Source organism: Gopherus evgoodei, chromosome 1 (genome assembly GCF_007399415.2).
Source record: "Gopherus evgoodei ecotype Sinaloan lineage chromosome 1, rGopEvg1_v1.p, whole genome shotgun sequence".
In the NCBI taxonomy this organism is placed as follows: Eukaryota; Metazoa; Chordata; order Testudines; family Testudinidae; genus Gopherus; species Gopherus evgoodei.
Window position 1 is genome coordinate 2,552,257 of NC_044322.1, and position 15,342 is coordinate 2,567,598.

Here is a 15,342-nt window from a genome sequence, read left to right on the forward strand (position 1 = left end):
AAGTAACTAGCACACTCAACTGGATATTAGTGCAAACCTAGTGTTTGCACTATTCACCCATTTGCGAGGCCAACCCCTCCCTCATCCAGCTGAAGTAACTGTCCATGTTAGCTTGTAACTTACCAGATAACTACAATCCCTTGCATGGGGAGCAGATGCGGGTCCTGTGGGGAAGAAGGGGAACCTGTAGGACGATCAAACTCTCTGGATTCAGTCAACATAGGCTGGGCAAAGCACTTCAGCTTCTCTTGGAGGGATTCTTGGGGTCAGAGTGTATCACTGGGAGCATTTGGTAAGGGAAAGTTAATAGATCCCAGTTCCGATCAAATTTACACACGTAAATCTGGAGTGATGCCGTTATTGAATTCAGAGCCAGACTCTGAAAGTTTATCCCATTTGCTGCAAAGAGGCAGTGGCATAATTTGAGCTCACAGGAGCAGAGAAAATTAAAAAAAAATAATGTACATAATGAGGCAATGAAACACGTTTATGAATAACTTAAATGCAGGACAGATAAACACAATGACCATTTTCACCATGCACTTGCCATATGTCTACACACATGTCATGACACAATGGGCCACACTTTGAAGTTGAGGGCCAGAAAGGTTGTCTGTGTGAATGTCATTATCGCAAACTCACACAGTGCTCTAATAGGCTGTGGAACTCTGATCCACTAGATATAAATGGGGCCAAGGGATTAGCCGGATTCAAAGAGGGACTGGATTTACACCACAAAATATGTCTAACTAGTGGGTGCCTGGGGGAAACTTTCCCTTGGAGCAGTTAATCTCATAGCTCCCGATTGCAAGGATTCTTCCATCTTCCCCTGACGCATGTGTAACTGGTTACTGGGCTAGAAGGACTGCAGGTCTGATCCAGTCTGGCAGTGCCTATCTTCCTATTGGCATATCCTATTGGGGGTGTAAATCCAAATCTATGTTTTTTCTGATCTTCCTTGAGCTTCTGGGAATCCTAGATTTGCACTCAGAGCAGAAAGATGTCTTGTTAAATATCATCTACTTTCCTGTTCTTTTTCCTTTCAGGAAGGAAAGTTCAAAACTTCTCGGACCTGCCCAGTATGGTATGTCAGCTCTCAATGACACCAAATTCACACCTGCAGTGTTCCTTCTCACTGAGATACCTGGGCAGGAAGACTTCCATCTCTGGGTCTCTGTCCTCTTCTGCTTCATGTATGCTATTTCGATAGTAGGAAATTCAGTCATTCTGTTCATTATAAAAACAGATCCAATCCTCCATGAGCCCATGTACATTTTCCTCTCCATGTTGGCCGTCACAGACCTTGACTTATTGATAGCCACCATACCAACAATACTGGGCCTATTCTTGTTTAACTCTAAAGAGATCAGCCTTGATGCTTGTTTTGCCCAGATGTTCTTCATCCACTCTCTGCAATTCATTGAATCTTCTGTGCTCTTGTTGATGGCATTTGACCGCTTTATCGCAATCTGTAACCCACTGAGATATGCCTCCATCTTAACCCTGCCGAGAATAGCCAAGATGGGACTGGTGTTTGTGCTGAGAGCAGTGGCAGTAATATTTCCACTCCCCTTTCTCCTGAAACGGTTCCGATTATTTTGAGGCAATGTCCTTTCCCATTCCTACTGCCTGCACCAGGATGTCATGAAGCTGGTTTGTTCGGACATCACAGTCAACAACATCTATGGCTTGTTTATTATGGTCATAATGGTGAGATTGGACTCGCTACTCATTTTCCTCTCTTATGTGATGATCCTCAAAGCAGTGCTGAGCATCACATCCCCCGCAAAATGCTTTAGGGCCCTGAACACTTGTGTCTCCCACCTCTGTGCCATCCTGCTCTTCTACATGTCAGAGTTCAGCCTGACTGTCATACACAGATTCTGGAAGAGCTTTTCTCCCTTGCTTCAAATTATCCTGGGCTACATCTACCTGCTGGCTCCTCCTTTAATGAATCCAATTGTGTACCGCATGAAAAGCAACCATCTTCGTGCGAGGAAAATCAGGGTGTTTGTCAAGTAAAGAGTCAGTTCATCATCCAGCTCCCGAGCTGGTGACACAGGTCATGACCACGTATTCCATCTTGGACCCTTATACACAAGGAAACAAGAGCTACTGATCTCCACTCTGTAGAGAGAGGCTCATACAGGGTCTAAGACCTGAAGCTTAGGGGGGCCATCCCTACCCACAGTTGAGGGAGGACAGCACTCCGGGGAAAGGAGACCAAACCAGGCAGCAGCATTTACAAAGTCACTCTGTTCATGGAGAGCCAGGGGATCAGTGGGATGTTGACCCCTAAAGAGCCATTTTGATGGCTGCTCTAATCTCAGAATTCCTATGAATAAAGTCACTGTGAGAAGAAATGTGGCTGCTGTTTCCCATTACACCTGGCCTGTCACTGTCCTATCCCTGGTTAATCACTCACGCGCCATGTTAATCTCCTTCTCCATGGGTTGTTGGCTTTTATTCACACATGTGGCCAAAACATCTGTAAGGACGAGACTTCAGCCATGCATCTGCCAAGGAAGGATTGCTTCTTGAATCAGATGAGGTAAAATAACAAATCCAGTGAGCTAGTCACACCATCAGTCTCATTGCAGCCACAGGCCCCGCTTTCATCTTTAATCTGGTGTTAAACGTCATACCCCAAGAAGAGTCTCTTATCATCAGTCTCTGTGTCCCAGGACAACAAACCATTGTTCTCAGCCACTTTGGCCCATGCTTACAAGGCCTGCTGGTTGCTAGGGAGATGGTGGAATTAGTGGATCCCTTCTGTTAATGGGCTTGCTGGCAGGGTGGGATTCAGTAGTATGGAAACCGGAAATAGTATAAGGGACCTACCATGAATCAAACCCTAACCCCTCCCGTTGGCTGCTTAAACCCTGCCCCTTGACCCCTTGAGCCCCGACCACCTGTCACTGGAAGTCCCACCCATTGGGAATATTACTTCCGGGGTCAAGGAGGACACACGACCGGAAGCAAAGGGTGTCATGTGACCCCTCTAAGAACTCCTCCCACTACCCTCTACCAATCAGGAAGAGTTTCTCCCCCATAGGCCCACCCCGAGAGGAGATTTGTCCAATCAGGGGTGTTCCTGGGCATGGTGAGCCATCCGGAAGTGGTTCGCATGACCCCTCCAAGAACTCCTCCACTCCCCTCTGCGAATCACGATGGGTTTCAGCCACACAGCACCGCCCTGAGAGCAGATTTGACCAATCGGTGGTGTTCCGGGGTGGAGTGAGCTGCCCAGAAGAGGGTCGTGTCACCCCTCTAAGAACTCGTCCCAGCGCCCTCTGCCAATCAGAGCGCAGCACTATCACCCCATAAGTCCCAGCAATCGGGGCAGAAGAGGCCATCTTTTACCAAGAACACGTGCTTTAGAAATCGTGGAAACATGGCCGCCTTCACCACCCTGGTGAGCACTTCGGACTTTGTGTGAGCCCCGAGGGCGTTTGAACTTGTGCGGAGAAAGCGCTACATCAGGGACAGTTCCAATGAGGTCCCTTTGACTCAGCCGTTGGTGGATACACCAGAACTCGAAACCCAAACCCTCGTGAGGCACCCAATGAGCATGAAGGCCTCTCGTTGTTCGCCCCCCAGAGGTGGAAGACGAACGCAGCTCAGGGGAGTCAGCAGAGGACAAGGTGAACAAAGAAGATGTTGCTCGGGTAAATGAATGATTAAGAAGTGACAGCTGATGATGGGGTGCAATGAAATTAGGAACCTGGAGGTTGTGTAAATCTGAAAACAAGCAGTGGGGTGCTTACGCTGTTTCTTTTCTGAAAATCTCTCAACAGCTCAACGATGCCTTTCTAGAGGCCTTTGAGAACTGACATCGGTAGCCTCGTGGGAGCAGTGATGAGCTGCCAAAATATTAACAACAAGTTCCCTCCTCCTCACCCCAAGAGAGGGTCGTACACCCCAGGGGATCATACCCCATCCAACACCCCATGTTCTTGACGCCTCCCGGGACCCCTGCCCCATCCACCCCCTTCCCTGTCCTCTGACTGTCCCCTGCCACCCCATCCAACTCCTCCTCTCATTCCTGATGGGTCCCTAGGACCCCTGCCCCATCCAACCACCCCTTCTGTCTGTTCCTTCCCACCATCACCCCATCCATCCCCTGCTCCTTCCTGACTGCTCCCCTCGAACCCTTGGCCCCTTTCAATCCCCCTGTTCCCTGCCCTCTGACTGCCCCGAGCCCATCCACTCCTCCACAACCCACCAAACTCCCCTGCCCTCTTCCAACACCCCATCCCTGCTCCCTTCCCCCTTAACGCGCTGCCTGGAGCCACTCGGCCATGGCCGGGTCCACTCGGCCGGAACCAGAACCGACGCTGTGGGGGCCCGAGCCGAGCCAGACAGAACCGCTCGGCCGGGACCTGGACCGGTGCCGGTGCCGAGAGGTCCGAGCAGGAGCTGCTCATCCAGGACTGGGACCAGTGCCGTGGGGTCTGGGCCGGGCCGGGCCGGGCTGGAGCTGCTCAGCCGGGACTGGGACCAGCACCATGGGGCCCGAGCGGGGCCGGATCCGCGTGGCCGTGACCAGCACCACGGGCCCAGGGCCCGAGCCAAGCCAGAGACTCTAGGCAGGGACCGGCACCGGTGATGCGGGGCCCAAGCTGGGCCAGATCGGAGCTGCTCGGCCAGGACCGACACCGGTGCAGTGGGACCCAAGCCGGGTCGATGCCACTGGGGCCAGAGCCAGGGGTGCTTGGCCAGGACTGAGCAGGGATGCTCAGCCAGGGGCCAGGCTGGAGGGAGCCGCTCAGCCTGAGCCGGACTGGACCGTGCCATGCCTCTCTGGAGCCCTCCTCATGCCTGCCGCCCAGCTTATCTGCCTGCTGCTTGTTTCAGGCTTCTCGTGAACATCTGATTCGCCGGAAGCAGGGGAGGGGGAGGAGGAGCATTCAGGGGAGGAGAGGGATGTGAGCTGGGGCCGGGGCCGGGTGGATAGCTGCCCGAGGTTTAGTTAAATTTAAAAGCTGTTTTAGAACCGGTTGTCCTGGAACAACTGCTTCTAAAAGGGTTTCTAAATTTAACAACCGGTTCCTGTGAACCAGTGGGAACTGGCTCCAGCTCACCACTACGTGGGATTAAATATGTCATGCATCAGCGGTTTTTGCTCATGTCTGAGACACAGATCTCAAGAGGAAAATCCGGAAAAGGACAAAATGGAAGAATGAACCAGCTCAGGCTCCCTTATGGTAGGGATCGTGGTGTCCATTTTTACAGGCGGCTGTAAAAGGTTGTGTTAAACCAGGCAATTAATAAACCTTATTTATTTAAATGTGTCAATATGAATGTGTCCCCCTTCATATTTGTGTTAGTAAAAGACTGTACCAGTAAGTCATTTCTACACAGGCAGCTCTGTTAAAGAAAATATATTACATCCCCGGGGAAGTTGGGAGCTGCGGCAGGGTGAACCCTCTTTCTCAAGTGGCCAGAAAGCATAGTAAAACTTTAAATAGAAGACAGGGAACAGTTTGGCTTTCAGAGAGGGACACTTACACTTTACACATTTCCACCCCACCATCAACTTCAGCCTGGACCATTCCACACAAGAGATCCACTTCCTAGACAATACAGCCCTAATAAACGATGGCCACCTAAACACCACCCTATACCGGAAACCTACTGACCACTATACTTACCTACATGCCTCCAACTTTCATCCAGACCACGCCACTCAACCCATTGTCTACAGCCAAGCTCTACGATACAATCGCATTTGCTCCAACCCCTCAGATAGAGACAAACACCTACAAGATCTCTATCAAGCATTCCTACAACTACAATACCCACCTGCTGAAGAGAAGAAACAGATTGACAGAGCCAGAAGAGTACACAGAAGTCACCTACTACAGGACAGGCCCAACAAAGAAATGAACAGAAAGCCACTAGCCATCACCTTCAGCCCCCAACCAGCAGTGCATTATCGCCTAGGCCAACAAGGCCTAGGCCTAGGGTGGCAAATTTGCTCACGTCCTCTCCCCAACTCTGCCCCTTCTACAAATCCCTGGCCCACCTCCTCCCCCAGGCGCACCGCGCTTTCCTCCTTCCAACTCGCTCCCAGGATTCCCACGCGAAAGTGCTGGGAGGGAGGGAGAAGCGAGTAGTGGCGCACTCAGAGGAGGCAGAGCAGAGGTGAGCTGCGGCCCGCGGGTGCGGGGAGTAAACCGGGGGTGGGGGCGGGAATCGCTCCCCGCTCCAACTCATCTCTGCTCCACCGCCGCCGTCCCCCGAGCGCACCACAACTCCCCTTCTCCTCCCTCGCTACCAGGCTTGCTGTGGGGGAGCGGAGGTGAGCTGGCGCGCGGGAGGGTACACGGCATTTTTTTGAGGGCCTAGGGGCTGCAAATTTGTTACTCTGCCACAGTCCCCAACTAAAACCTCTCCAGCACATCTTCAAGGATCTACAACCTATCCTGAAGGACAATCCCTCACTCTCACAGATCTTGGGAGACAGGCCAGTCTGCTCTTACAGACAGCCCCCAAACCTACAGCAACCACACAAGAAAAACACTAACCCAGAAACCTATCCTTGCAACAAAGCCTCTTGCTAACTCTGTTCACATATCTATTGAGGGGATACCATCATAGGACCTAATCACATCAGCCACACTATCAGAGGCTCATTCAGCTGCACATCTACCAATGTGATATATGCCATCATGTGCCAGCAATACTCCTCTGCTATGTACTTTGGCCAAACCGGACAGTCTCTACATAAAAGAATTAAATGGACACAAATCAGATGTCAAGAATTATAACTCTAAAAAACCAGTCGGAGAACAATTCAATCTCCCTGGCCACTTGATTACAGACCTAAAAGTCACAATATTGCAACAAAAAAACTTCAAAAACAGACTCCAACAAGAGACTGCTGAATTGGAATTAATTTGCAAATTGGACACCATTAAATTAGGCTTGAATAAAGACTGGGAGTGGATGGGCCATTACACAAAGTAAAACTATTTCCCCACGCTTAATTTCCCCCCCACTACAGTTCCTCACATCTTCTTGTCAATTGCTGGAAATGGGCCATTTTCATTACCACTAAAAACAGTTCTTTTTCTCTCCTGATGATAATAGCTCACCATAACTGATCACTCTCCTTATAGTGTGTATAGTAACACCCATTGTTTCATGTTCTCTGTATCTATCTATCTATCTATCTATCTATCTTCCTACTATATTTTCCACTGCATGCATCCGATGAAGTGGGCTGTAGCCCACAAAAGCTTACGCTCAAATAAATTTGTTAGTCTCTAAAGTGCCACAAGTACTCCTGTTCTTTTTTCCCTTTACAGAAACCGGCTTGAATACATTTTCAAAGAAACAAGACCATTGTTTCAGATGTGGATGTGCAGTGGCAGGGAAATTTGGTGGATATGCACCGGTTCTCCAAATGCAGCAGTGGTTTTAAGTACATCTTAACAGTGATAGACATTCTGTCCAAATATGCGTGGACCTTAGTCCTAAAAGAGAAGATGGGTGTTGAGGTATCCAAGGCCTTTCAAGCTATTCTCAGCAAAGGTCACATGCCTAAAAAATTATAACAAGAGTTACAACTAGAGTTTCACAGAACTATACGTACCAGGCCCGCTGATGTTAGCCCTTCAAATTCTTTGAAGGTAAGGAAAATGGTTTACGGAGATGGTTTAAAATAACACCGGTTGTTGACCCTAAATAATCCCCCAGAGAGGGATTCCACTCAATCTCCCTTTTCACAAATATCACCAAGACAGTGTCGTGGTACAGGCACCACTCTTGCAACCGCTCTAGGAGGTTGTATAGTTCTAAGCAGGCATAAGCGGAGGTGAAACAGGCTATGAAGATGTTGGTATTGCCAGAGACAGAGTACCGGTCTTTTACGTGCTTCCAAAACATGCGGTTTCATCGTTGATAAACTCACAGGATGGAACCTTGTAATTGAGGGAAAACAGGTACTGAAAGAGTGGAGAAATTGGAGAGGGTCCAGAGAAGAACAACAAGAATGATTAAAGGTCTTGAGAACATGACCTATGAAGGAAGGCTGAAAGAATTGGGTTTATTTAGTTTGGAAAAGAGAAGACTGAGAGGGGACATGATAGCAGTTTTCAGGTATCTAAAAGGGTGTCATAAGGAGGAGGGAGAAAACTTGTCCACCTTAGTTAGCCTCTAAGAATAAACAAGATGCAATGGGCTTAAACTGCAGCAAGGGAAGTTTAGACTGGACATTAGGAAAAGGTTCCTAATTGTCAAGGTGGTTAAACACTGGAATAAATTGCCTAGGGAGGTTGTGAAATCTCCATCTCTGGAGATATTTATGAGTATGTTAGATAAATGTCTATCAGGGCTGGTCTAGACAGGATTTGGTCCTGCCATGAGAGTAGAGAACTGGACACAATGACTTTCCAGGTCCCTTCCAGCCCTACAATCTATGAATCTATGAATCTATAAAATCTAAAGGTTTATTCACAAAAGGAAAAAGATAGAGATGAGAGCTAGAATTGGTTAAATGGAATCAATTACATACAGTAATGGCAAAGTTCTTGGTTCAGGCTTGTAGCAGTGATAGAATAAAGTGCAGGTTTAAATTAAGTCTCTGGAGTACATCCCCAGCTTGGACGGGTCATCAGCTCTTTGTTCAGAGTTCAGCTTGTAGCAAAGTCCCTCCAGATGTAAGAAGCAAGATTGATGACAAGATGGGGATGAGGCATCAGCCTTTTATAGTCTTTTCCAGGTGTAAGAACACCTCATTGTCCTTATTGTGGAAAATTACAGCAAAATGGAGTCTGGAGTCACATGGGCAAGTCCCTGCACTTTGCTGAGTTACAAGGTGGTATCTGCCTTCTCTCAATGGGTCAGTTGTGTAGCTGATGGTCCTTAATGGGCCATCAAGTAGGCTAGGCAGAGCTAACATCAACTCGTCTGGGATGTCACCCAGAAGTAAAGCATAAGTTTGAAATACACACAGGATAGAGCCAATATTCATAACTTCAACTACAAAAAGACACATGCATACAGACAGCATAATCATAACCAGCAACCCATAACCTGGTCTTAGACCCCTTATATGGCCCCCTTTACATAAGATTTGGTGCCACTATAGGACCTTTGTTGTAACCATGTTCTATACGGTCCCAGTTCAAGTCAATAATGTGACACAGGCATCTTCTGGTTTGGTCATTTTCTTTAAAACACGGTCAGGGCCTGCACTAAATTGCACAGCATTTATCAAGGTCACCCCTTACACTAAATGTTCTTGGGTTAGGCACAGACATTGCATAGCATAATCTATGGCAAGAACAGTGTTTAATAAGCTTTCCAAATACAGTTCAGTACACAGGCCCCGGAGCTTGCAATTTATATCTACTGAAGTCCAAGTCACACAGTCATGGTGCCATTGGGCTGCCACATCTATGACACAGCCCTCACAATCTTCAAAAAGCTTTTCCCTAAGGCAGTGATTAAGGACAGCATAAACAGCAACATGTACAATAGTCTGCATGACTTTTTTACGCTCACGATGTGGCACTGGCTCAGTTAGTTCCATGCCAAGCCTCCTAAACTCCTCAGAGCCGTCATCCTCGGAGTCCTCTTCAACAATTTGTATCGGCATTGAGCAAAAACAAAGAGAACCCGGTTCATCTTCGCTGCTTGATCTAACGCTGTCCAGGGCCTCCGGGTCCTCTAGAAAGGCTTCGTCAAGCTGTCGAGAGATTTTCAGAAAAGAAACAGTGTAAGTTCTCACTGTTTGTTTTTCAATAGACACAACCCAACTCCACCCCCCGGTTCCTAACCCCTTTACACTCCATCATCAATGGTCACTTCTTAATCATTCATTTACCTGAGCAATGTCTTTTCCATTCACCTTGTCCTCCAATGACTCCCGCAAGCTGTGTTTGCCTTCCACCTCTAGGGGGGTGGAAAATGAGAGGCCATCACACTCATTGGGGTGCCTCAGGAGAGTTTGGGCTTCAGGTTCTGTCGTATCCATCAATGACTGAGTCAAAGAGCACTCGTGGGAACTGTCGTTGATGTAGCACTTTCTCCACACAAGTCCAAAGGCCCTCGGGGCTAAAACAAAGTCCAAAGTGCTCACAGAGGTGGTGAAGGAGTCCATGTTTCCACGATTTCTAAAGCACGCGTCCTTGGTAAAAGATGGCCTCCTCTGTCCCGATTGCTGGGACTTACGGGGTAATAGTGCTGCGCTCTGATTGGCAGAGGGCTCTGGGAGGAGTTCTTAGAGGGGTCACACGACCCTCATTTGGGTGGATCACCCTGCCCCGGAACACCACTGATTGGTCAAATCTGCTCTCGGGGTGGTCCTATGCAGCTGAAACCCATCGCGATTGGTAGAGTGGAGTGGGAAGAGTTCTTAGAGGGGTCACACGAGCCACATCCGGAGGGGTCACCCCACCATGGAACACCCCTGATTGGTCAAATCACCTCTCGGCGTAGGCCTATGGGGGCGAAACCATTCCTGATTGGTAGATGACAGTGGGAGGAGTTCTTAGAGGGGTCACATGACACACTTTGCTTCCGGTCATATGTCCGCCTTGAGTCGGGAAGTAATATCCCCATGGGTGGGACTTCTGGTGATAGGTGGGCAGGGTTTAAGGGTCGAGGGGTGGGGTTTTAGGGGTCAAGGGGCCAGTTTGGGTTTGATTGATGGTACGCCCTTAATAGTACTACTGGAGACCCTTAGGGGCCCTTGCCTTCCAAAAGAGTGGCTTTGTAAATTTAGTATCAGCTCTTTTTGAAGGAAGAATTGATTCTTGAACCATATGAGGTAAAGTAACAAATCCAGTGAGCTAGCCACACCCTCAATCTCATTCAAGCCCCCAGGTCCCCCTTCATCTTGGAATCTGAATTTAGATGTCATACCCCAAGGAGAGTCTCTTATACATCAGTCTCTGTGTCCCAGGACAACAAGCCATTCTTCTCAGCCACTTTAGCCCATGCTTAGCAGACCCGCTGGATGATAGAGAGATGTTGGAATTTGTGGGCCCCTTCTGTTAGTGGGCATGGTGGCAGGGTGGGATTCAGTAGTGTGGTAACCGGACACCCTTGGCGGCCCTTGCCTTCCAAAAGGGTGGCTTTGTAAATTTAGTGTCAGGTGTTCTGGAACGAGAGTCCTTGAACATTCGGGACTTCACTTTGTTTTGAAGCTTGCTGAAGGTTTGCTTGAGGCACATTAACATCTGTTTGAGCACTGTAACTTTGCTCCTTGGAGGGGATGGTGTCCTTGCTCTGGAGGCCTTTGGTGACTTTGGGGGAGAACCGTCAGGATTCCCAGTTGCTTTCTCCCCAGCTTGCCAAAGCCCTGTTGTACTCGTCGCAATGGACACCATCTTTGGTTGCTTGGTGGGAGCCGTTTTCCCCTTTCCATCCTGCGTCTTGCTCTTGCCTGCTGGAAGGAGCCACATCTCTGGCATCTTGTTGTGGTTGGATGATGCTGAGGAGTCTCCTGGAGTCCATCGCTTTGGAATTCCATGGGATCTTGTGGGCAAGTCAGCACCTGCAGAGCCAGCTGGTCTCTTCCATCGAAGCTTACTGCACTTCTTGCAGATTTTGATTGGCGGCTGGTCCCTGGGGAGCTTTGAATTCACAGTTCCATCGAACCCCTGTGAATCCACGATGTCTTGAAGACCATGCAGCTCAGCAGATGTCTCCTTCTGAGTTTTCTTACCCTTCATCTTTCCTGGATATGCCTTGTGGCACTGCTGGCAAACTGAGACCTGGCCCGCCAAGAGGTGGGAGCTGCTCAACATTTCCGACAGCTGCTTGATCTGCAGGTCATGTGCAGCCTGCCCAGCAATGAGAGAGTCAAGGGTGGATCTTGTGAGCCACTCAGATCCTGGTGCCTCTGGGGCAAGCTGGTGGCATTGGGTCCTGGGAAGATCTGCCCTGCTCTCACCTGCCTCTGCCGCTGGCCCAAGGCAGGAGCCTTCTCCCAAGATAACCTTCCTCTCCACATGCAGCTCCAGCTTCTCTTCAGTCCCTTTGGTGCCGCTCACACTGGTCAGGGGCTTTCTCAGCTCGCTCCTATAAATCTGGAGTGTCCCTTCGAGGATCTTCTCTGCTATTGTGGTTCCTGGAGGTGGAGATGTCAGACCCACCATTGCTGGCAGAGTGCAGTGATCTGGGTTAATCTGGTTTCCTGAGCCCGTCTCCATGGTGGTAACTTCCACTGGCGTTAGAGGACGTGTGGAAGAAAAGGAGCTTGTGCTTTGCCTCCCCATCTGCAGGAAATTGGTCTCCATCTTACTGAACTCCACATTGGCTCCCCTGGCTTGGACGGCATGAGGCAGCTTTGCCCGGGGCTCTGGGTCCAGGGTGAGCAGCCCCCTCTGCATGACCAGATGCTCACGCCTTATGTGGAGTTCGATGGGCTGGGCAGGCTGTTGTCCCATTGTTGAGAATGCCACTGTCCTGTGCTTGCCTGGCTCCCTAGGGGGGCGGAGTGGCCCAGGCAGGGTAGTCTCTCTCAGGAGGGGAGCATCTCTGTGTGACTCTCTCACAATCTTAGGAAACGCCTGCATTTGGATTTCCGAGCATTTCTGAGCCACGTGATCCTGCAGCTTGACCCTCGCTGTGGTCACAAGCCTGGCCAGGATGGCATCAGGGGATGCCATGATCCTGTGGGCCTTTTGGGGCAGGGGTCCAGAGGGGCAGACATATGGCTCCTGGATCTCCTGTGCATGCTGAGGGCTGGTGTCGGATCTCAGGGGCTTTGAGACCTTTGCTGGAAATCCACAATTGGGCCGATCTGTATTGAATGCCCATTGCTGCTTGATGTCCTGCTCACCCAGCAATGGATCCCCCAGGATGGGGTTTTGTGGAGCCCCCGGTTGGCTCTGCAGATGCTTCTGTCGGATGCTGACGTCTGAGCCATGGGCTGACATCTGGTCCAGACCTATGTTCTGCTCTTGCCGGTCTCGTCTGCTGTGGGCAGGAGGACTGGGAAGAGGCTGGGCTTGGATGGGATGAGTGGATCCTTCCCGGCTTGCGACAGTCATGATCTCCCTTGTGTGGCAGAGGGGCTCTGACCAAGTCACAGAGACTTCTCTCACGGAAAAGGTGCTGGGACTCCAGAGGGAAGAGGTGGTGGATTCCATAGAGGAATAGGAGAACTGGTTCATGGCAGATGTCGACACACTAGGCCTGTGGGAGAGAGCAGACAGGGACAGATGGGACATGGCCCTGCTGAGCAAAGGCAGGGCTTGGGCACAGCCTTCCCACAGTAGTGCAATGGGGCAGTGAGTAGGCATGCATTGCACACCACACCCTGATCCAAAGACATCAATTGTGTAAAGAAGGACTGAGAGGGGGAGCTGGCACTCATTTTATCTAGAACGATAACCCCTTCGTCACACGCACATGTGCAGCACCTAGCACAATGGGGTCTTGATCATGATCGGGGATCTACTGTTATTTTAATAGGAAGATTAGCTAACAACAATTGTTTGGGGGAGGAAGATGTGAGCATGTGTGTGTAACCCTTGCCAGAGGATGTTGTGAAGGCCAAGACTATAAACTATAAAAGGAAATAGATAAATTCATCAATGGCTATGAGCTAAGGTGGGCAGGAATGGTGTCCCTAGTCTCTGTTTGTCTGAAGCTGGGAATGGGCGACAAGGGATGGATCATTTGATGATTCCTTGTTCTGGCATTGGCCAGTTTTGGAAGACAGGATACTGGGCTAGGTGAACCTTTGGTCTGACCCAGTCTGGCTGTTCTTATGTTCTTACAATCTAACCCACTGGAAAACTGTCCTTTTCTAATGGCTGATACACTAGAGGCTAATAACCTACTATTGTTCCCAGTTAAGGGAGTTTCTCCAGTGGTGACTGTCCTTTTCGAATGGCTGATACACTAGAGGCTAATAACCTACTATTGCTCCTAGTTAAGGGAGTTTCTGCAGTGGTGGAGGTCTGTGCTATGGTCCTGAAAGTCCTGGGTTTGACCCCAGCTGATGACTCGTGTTTGGGGTGTATCATGTGGTGTCCCACTCACTGCTTGTCTGCTGCCTATTCTGGGGATTAGCTCTCTTGGTCAATGCCCCTTCCAATTGTCGCATGTGGTCACTGTCACTCCCACAATGACCCAGACAGTTTTCCTGTTCACTGCCCTGCCGGTCTATGCCATGCCCTTGGTGGCTGGTAGGGAAACCCAGGCCCACACTGCACACCGGGCTCCAGGCCAGGGACCCTCAACCTAGCAGTTCTGGGCTTTCCTCTCCAAGCCTTGACTGCTTCCTACTACTCCTGGTTCCCTCCTTGTTCTGGGTGCACCAGCTCCAAACACTGCCCCCTCTTCCCAGGGAGGGGCTGCCCTTTCCCAGCGGCAGCCCCTGTCTGTTGCCAGCTTCCTGACTTTATAGGCCCTGCCTATTCCTGCCCAGCTGAGCATGCTTGGAATCAATTTCCTGCTCCCTGGCTCTTCCTCCAGGTGCACCCTATGGAGATAATGGGCCTGCCTGGCCACCTGAGCCCTTTCCAGTCCTATGTGGGGTGGACACTCCCTCAGAGGGTGTTATTTGATTGCTTTTTCTTTCAAACACAGGACGGGCAGGTGCTAGATAGTCGCCTGCTGGCAGATATTGCGGTACAGAAGGATTTGATCCTACGCACAACCCCAATTTGTAATCTCTGCATTTAATTTCTGATAATCCCTCACCTCAGAACTTCATCCAGGTGTCTGGCCACGTACTGTAGCCTCCTCTCAAAGAGCCTGAGGCTGTAAGCCAAGGGGAGCTTCTCCAGGGGCACAGGGCAGCTGTGGAACAGAGAGAGCAGATAGCTGAGTGCAGGGCCTGCCCTCAGGCCCTCTTTTACCTAGAGGTGCAGCACCGAAAGGCTCCCTGTCCCATTCTCCACTGAGGCAGCCTCTTCCCCTGCAATACCCGGGCGTTGGATGTTCTGGTTTGGGGTTAGCTGGATTGTTAGGTGAGCCCTGTCTAGTGCTGAGGAGGTGAGAGTGTATCCTGCTGGCAGCGTGTGTGTCATGTCCTGCCCACAGAAGCTAATCAACATATAGGATAACAGCCTACTATAGCTGCCAACTAATGCGGCTACCTCTTTAGCTCTAAGGGGTGCTTTATGCTGCAGAGCTGAAGGTCCAGGGTTCAAATGCTACTGGGAACCTATCCTGGGGGACTGGAGGAGGGGCTATTACCCAAGTGCTGCCGGATCCCTTTCACCCTACTCACTGTACCAGAAAGGCCAGCCTTCCTGATGACCTCTCCACCTCACCTCCCTGGGATGCACGGGGCTGCTCCCAGAAAACATTTTCTCCCCCTCTTGGGAAGGGAGGATGGTCCAGTCCAGTCGACACAATCTACCCCCAATC

The 15,342-nt window shown here is 50.1% G+C and overlaps 1 pseudogene; it reads left to right on the top strand.

The window, feature by feature from the left end:
• Positions 1 to 1,086: 1,086 nt before the first annotated feature.
• On the top strand, positions 1,087 to 2,022 carry LOC115645681 (annotated as a pseudogene).
• Positions 2,023 to 15,342: the final 13,320 nt, after the last annotated feature.